The sequence below is a fragment of the Arachis ipaensis genome, chromosome B08 (genome assembly GCF_000816755.2).
Source record: "Arachis ipaensis cultivar K30076 chromosome B08, Araip1.1, whole genome shotgun sequence".
Classification (NCBI taxonomy): Eukaryota; Viridiplantae; Streptophyta; class Magnoliopsida; order Fabales; family Fabaceae; genus Arachis; species Arachis ipaensis.
Genome location: NC_029792.2, coordinates 11,941,147 through 11,948,291, shown reverse-complemented (window position 1 = coordinate 11,948,291; position 7,145 = coordinate 11,941,147).

Below are 7,145 nucleotides of genomic sequence, written 5' to 3'. Positions count from 1 at the left end.
AGTAATTAAAAAATTTTTACCAAAAATATCTCTATAAAAAAGTTAGCAGCTTTGCAAATTTTTGCATAATAAAATCATTGGAGCCTACGATTATACATTAACTCTAAGTCAAAAATACTTTGAGAGAGAACGGATGATTTTTTATACAAAATTAGAAGATACATCGAAAATACATTTATGAAGACGGTCCAGTTCCAAAAGTATTTATCTACACTTCCTTAACTATTATGTAATTTAAAAAAATAAAATCTCTCAAAATACCACTATCTTTGGCAAAGAGAAATTAATGTCACCTAAACAAATATAAAAGAGTTACAATAATTTGTCAAATTTCAGACGAAATTCATTCCGTCTGAATGACTTTTTAATTTTGGACAAATTTAAGACAAATGTCGAACAACTTTTAGTGGAGGTATTGAAATAATATGTTCTGTCCTAAATTTGTCTAAATTTTGGCACCAAATTTTTTTTGGTTGGCGCCAAAATTTTCATACAGATTAGCAACACATTTTGAAAAAAACTATAATTCGTCCGTATTCCATCTAAATATGCGCAATAACTTCAGACAGATCTGGGACGTATTTTGAAAAATGTTAATTGTATCCCAAATTTGTCTATAATTAGTCTTAAATGCTTTTACTATAGCTAACCTTTTGAAGTAGCTAAAATTTTTGCCCACAGATTTGGGACGAAAATAACATCATTTATAAATTCCGTTTGAAAGTGCATCAGTTTTCAAACACATTTCAAATGTTTATTGAAAAATTTTAACATTTAGTATACAACTATTGTCTATATATTAAATTAGTCTATGATTTATCGCAAATATTTTTACTATTCTAAAATTAATTTTTTTCCTAACATAACCTTAATTATATAACTTATGAAAAGGTACAATTTTTTGTTTCTAAGACTCAATTCCAAAACCTCTTGATCAAAATATGAAATAATCATCACAATAGTTAACATCTCATTTATTATTATACATATTTTTAAAAATTGAATTAATAGGTGCGTTAGTGTTTATTTATACACCCGTCTTTTATAGCAATTGAAATTTTTTCCTTTGCAAAATTAGTTTAATGTGTTTTAACATTATTCATATATTAGGAACATTATTTTTTAACTCACAAAAAGTATAGAATAAAATAAAATAAAAGTAAAACCAAACAAAATTCGATAGAATACATATACCCTAGATAACACTCATATTTTTTGTTATTTTGAAGAACGTTATTTTTTGTTTCGAATTTATTCTTTCATTTTTTTTTGTTAGATTTAATCATATTCATGAACAACTTTTTTTTTATCTTTTTATTCTTTTATTTTATTATACTTAATATCAAATTACTTACAGATTTTTATATACCATGTTATATTTAATTTTTATTTTTTTAGTTACCTCATATTATTTTTAAATTTATTCTTTTCTTACTTTGACTTTATTTTATGTCATAAAAAAGATTTTTATTTTCTTTTAGTACCATATTAAGTTCACATTAATAAATGAGTTCAAATTATAGTTCAAAATCCATTCCAAAGATCATAACCTTAACTTATTAAACTGTTAACGAACCAAGTTATAATAACGGTTTGTCTTGACTCAGTTACAAATCTATAAACGAATCAAATTAAAGTTGTCACTACTATATTAATACTGAATTATAGTTGCATTAATTCGTTAGTATTTTATTTTAAATTTGTTCCTATTTAATTTATTTTTTTCTATAAACATATTACAATTGTTAATTTTTTATCGTAGTCAAGAAGATGGTCTGAATTTGTGTGATTTTTGTACATCCAGTCTGGTCAGGATATTTTTATTGGTTGTAGTTACAAAAAGATTACTAATGTATAAATATCTAAGGTATAGAATTCAATACCATATATATTATTTAAATAACTGAATTCTAATATTAGGATTTGATTAGTTTAATATCCAAAAAACTGTTCTAATTTAATACTAGTTATACTACACATAAATTATACTAGTTATACTACAATTATACTTAATTATTTGTTCTTAGACTAAAGAATCAGATTATTATATCATTAATAAATAATTTATTCTCTAATTTTAGAAGCATTATGGTTAAATGAATATACTCTAATTACGAAAATTAATATAATAAATTAAATTTTTTTTTTTAAATTTTGAGAATAGAACAATATTTTAAAATTAATTTAAGGTGTTTAAATATCATAATTGGTTTGTTTTAGATAGTTATATTACGTTATGTTAATATTTTGTTTCTAATATGTTGGATAATATTTTATCTTGATATTATTTATATAATAGCATTAATCGATAATTTCTTTTTTAATCTTAAACAATATTATACTTGCGAAAAGAGCGTGAATTTCAAATTAATTAATGGTAACATCTTATATGATTATATTATTAGGAGAAAGATAATATTCTCATTTATTACTATTATACTTTTTTTAAATTATACAAATTATACTATAATTTTACAAACTATTTGTTTTTAAATTATAAAATCAAATTATTGTATTATTAATTAATATTTTTTTCTATTAATATAAACATTATGCAATTATTTTATGAAAGTTAGTTAAAAAATTTTATTTTTATTGGTTGTAGTTACAAAAAGATTACTAATGTATAAATATCTAAGGTATAGAATTCAATACCATATATATTATTTAAATAACTGAATTCTAATATTAGGATTTGATTAGTTTAATATCCAAAAAACTGTTCTAATTTAATGCTAGTTATACTACACATAAATTATATTAGTTATACTACAATTATATTTAATTATTTATTCTTAGCCTAAAGAATCAAATTATGATATCGTTAATTAATAATATATTCTCTAATTTTAAAAACATTATGGTTAAATGAATATACTCTAATTACGGAAATTAATATAATAAAGTAATTTTTTTTTGAATTTTGAGAATAGAACAACATTTTAAAATTAATTTAAGGAATTTAAATCTTGTAATTGGTTAGTTTTAGATAGTTATATTAGGTTATGTTAATATTTTGTTTCCTAATGTGTTGGAAAATATTTTATTTTGATATCCTTTATTATAGCATTAATCAATAATTTTTTTTAATCTTAAATAATATTATACTTACGAAAAGAACGTGAATTTTAAATTAATTAATGGTAACATTGGATATGATTATATTATTAGAAGAAAGATAATATTTTTATTTATTACTAATTATACCTCCTTTAGATTATACAAATTATACTATAATTATATAATTTCTTTGTTTTTAAATTAAAAAATCAAATTGAGGTCTATCACGAGACACCAATAATCTACTAGGCCAAGCCTTACAATAGGGCACAAAGTCTTTGCATTACATCAAATCCATGCCACAACACCAAACTTAACCAACTCTCTAACTCTTCTTCTAACAAAATTTTGTAACTCCTCCGCCATTGAATTGTCAAAGAAGCTTGAAACGTCATTATTACAAGCTGCTGTGGAGCTCATCGTCATTGATTCTGCATAAACACTACTAAATCATGGTCTGCTGCAACATGAGACACCAAGAAATATGCAAGTAAATATGCTATTGCTATTAAGGCAACTGCGGCCAAGATTTCAGAACTTGTGTCAAGAAAATCAATTTAAAACCAAAATGACAACTAACAATTGCCTTAAAGCTACCAACTATATAAATGGAATATCTAATGCTTCACTATTCTCGAAGTATGAACTTCAAAAGTCACTGATGAATATCAAAACTGAATACACCGGACATGATTTTCTCTATATTTTTTTTAATATAACACTTTGAAAAGAGACAAAATACAACTGTTGAGAAATTAATACTTTGTCCTGCTCCTTTTCTCTCAAGACAGGAGAAAGGGGGCAGATCTACTCTGACACAATAATCACAGAAGTGCCTCCAAGAGTTGGTTTGGTTTTTGTATAACTTATTTGTGAAGGTAAAAAAAAAAGTGCAATTTATCAATTTTTCAACAGATTAATGTCAGAAAACCATACATCTTCTAAGTAAATAGTAAATACCAACATCTAGGGGTGCACAGACCCGGCCCGACCCGAAGGCCTGACCCAGTCCCGAATACTTTAGGGGTTAATTTGGTGTGATTTCATCGGGTTTAGGACCGGGTAAGGGCCTCAAAAATAGACCCGGTCATTATTTCGGGTCGGGTCCGAGCCATAGCTCGGGTCACCCGAAGTCGGCCCGGTGGCCCGGTCATCATACACAATTATTATTTTGTGTTATTAGTGATGGATCATGACTATTCTTTTGTGGAATTTAAGTATTGTAAACCTTAATATTTTGTGCTATTAGTCATTATAAGACTATAAGTTAATGTTTTATCTTTAGAATGCATAAGACTTTAGACTAATGCATAATATTGTGTTATTTGTATTGATTTAAATATTTGGTATTATTAGACAATATTAGTATTGATTGTGGTTTTGCTTTAGTATTGATTGTGGTTATGCTTTAATTTTAAAGAAGGGTTGGTTCTTGTTATATTTTTCTAAGTGAATTTTACCATGTTAAATAATGGTTGGAGTCTTAAAAATTTGGATATTTTTACATGCTAGCTTACAAGAAGGTATCAACATAATGTAATGTTAACGGTCCGATTTTCACCCGATTTTCACCCGGTATAATTGTGGCCCGAAAGTGTATTGGTTTCATCGGGTCTAGGGTCGGGTTCGGGTCTAATAATTAGACCCGGTATATATTTCGGGTCGGGTCTGGGTCACATCAAACCCGACTTCACCCGGCCCATGTGCACCCCTACCAACATCTAAGTTTGATAACCCTCTAGCAAGAATAAGCCAAATAGTTAATAATAAGTCAATAAGCAAATATATCCACTCATCACAATTCTTAGATGGAAAATACATATTAGTGATCCAAATCATATACCCTATACTTGATTTGGCTGCGACTGAAGATAGATCTGCAGATACTTATGAATCATGGAAATCAGTAATATACTCTGGTGTCCCATCACTACGTTATGATTCGTCTGTAAAAACAATTGCAATGAAAAGGACTAATAATGGTCTTGATAGTACCTAGTTACAGATATACTTATTAGCTACTTACTCTTGTGAATATAGTAAAACTTGTAAGTTAAGGGAAGAGGTAAGACAACTTCACGTGAAAAAGCAAATCGAAAATACTAAATCAGTTTGATCTAAGGTAACCATGATAGTCAAATAGGCCCGAGAAAAAAATGTATGCTATATCTATGATTGCCAATGGTGAAATAATAATATAAGCATGGATAGATTTCTCAAAACAACAATGTTAATATTTTTTTATACAGAACAAAAATAATTTAATTTTGATACACCTTTTATGTAAAACAATTTTAAACTAACATTGCACCAAAACTCATAAGACAAGGAATAATTATTTTTTGAGAAAAGCACCAAACAAATATAAAGAATTGCGGAGCCAACGACAATCGTGACGGTCATGCGAGCACCAGAAAAAATAGAAAATTCAGATCCATACTCGTTTTATCATTCTTAAATTATCCCCACAACTTCAAAAACTATACTTCCAACCCCAATTGTCCAATCCAATTACAGTGAACAACCACCACAATAGAAGAAATAGATACATGTATGCTAATGTGTATTACTTCTAATTATAAATAAAAGTCACTCGCTTTGTTCATATCTATCGCAACTCAACAATCATGCATTCACTATAGTTAAATCTCACCAATAAAAATTGGAGGCCAAAGAAGAAGTCAAATTTGCATTTGAAAGCTACAATCATATAGTTACATAAAAAAATAAAAATAGAAAATACCATTTTTCTAGAGACTGTTTTTAGTTCACTCAAATCTCAAACCTTGATAAGTAAAAAAAATATGAACAAAAGCCAGTCAATTATGAATTGAAAAACAAAAGAATGGGGCATTGGAGAAAGGTTTGAAAAACTAAAAATCCTGTATCATGAATAGGGGTCTCTTTATTTTGATGAAACGCTTGAGCAAGTGCTTGAAACAAAAAACCTGGTATCATAATCCGAAATTATTCATCGTTTTAGATTACAGAGCCATCGTAATCATAATTTAACCAAAAAGAAAATAAAAAATTATGGAATTTAAGAGAGGGAGTGGAAGTAGCGGAAGAAAATGAGAGAAGAAGCTAATAGGTACTCACTAATCGATTTCTTCGTCGTCGATAATCATACAAGCAAGGACGAGAGAGGAAGAATCGTTGCCGAAGATCTTCTCTATCGGTGTCGAAGGGTTTCTTTGCTGGGAAAGCCTTCCAGCGGCAATCTCCGGTGAGTTTAAGATTGAGCCGGTAAACAAAGAGATGAGAGCTTGAGCTTCAGTGAAAAAAGATCGAGGAAGGAGATGTTAGGGTTAGATTTTTTAATTTTTTAATTTTTGGGTCAGTTTGATAGATTAGTGAGAGATTAAGCTTGGATTTGAGTTTGGACAGAGATAAGGGATTAGGGTTAGAATTATTTTTCAGGGATTTAATTATATTTTTAAATTATTAAGAATTTAAATATCTGCAAAATAAAAAATTAAGGATATATTTATCTTTTTATAAAAAAATTTAAATATAATTCGGTTTATAATGTGTAAATTGATGGAAACAAACCAAATATAATAATTATAATACGGACAATTAGGTTTATTATTTTTGTTATAATAAATCGATTTTATTCTGATTTATTAAAAAATAGCTTATTAACCGATTTAATAAAGATGTCCAATCATATTATGACATGTATACACGTCTTTAAAAAAAAACATTTTTTTGTGTCTTTATGTAAATGACCTCCTTATTTTTAATATGAAGCAAGTTAATCCATTCATCTTCGTTCTGTTATAATATTTGAAATGTTATTTTTTAAACACTATTTTTAATAAATTACTTTTGAAAATTGCTATCCGATCCGGGGAATAAAATGTCCACAAAAGGTATTATGATGGAGGAACGAAATCTCAACAAATAATTGTCCTAGTACTAATATATGGAAAAAAATTGTGAAAAAAAATTGTAAAATGACAAAATAGATAATTAATCACTAATTCATGTTGAACTTGTAAATTTGATTAAATGTGATCCTTGTAAATTCTATTTTTTTAAGGGTAATTAAGTTTTTAATTTCTCACTTTAGAAAAATTTAA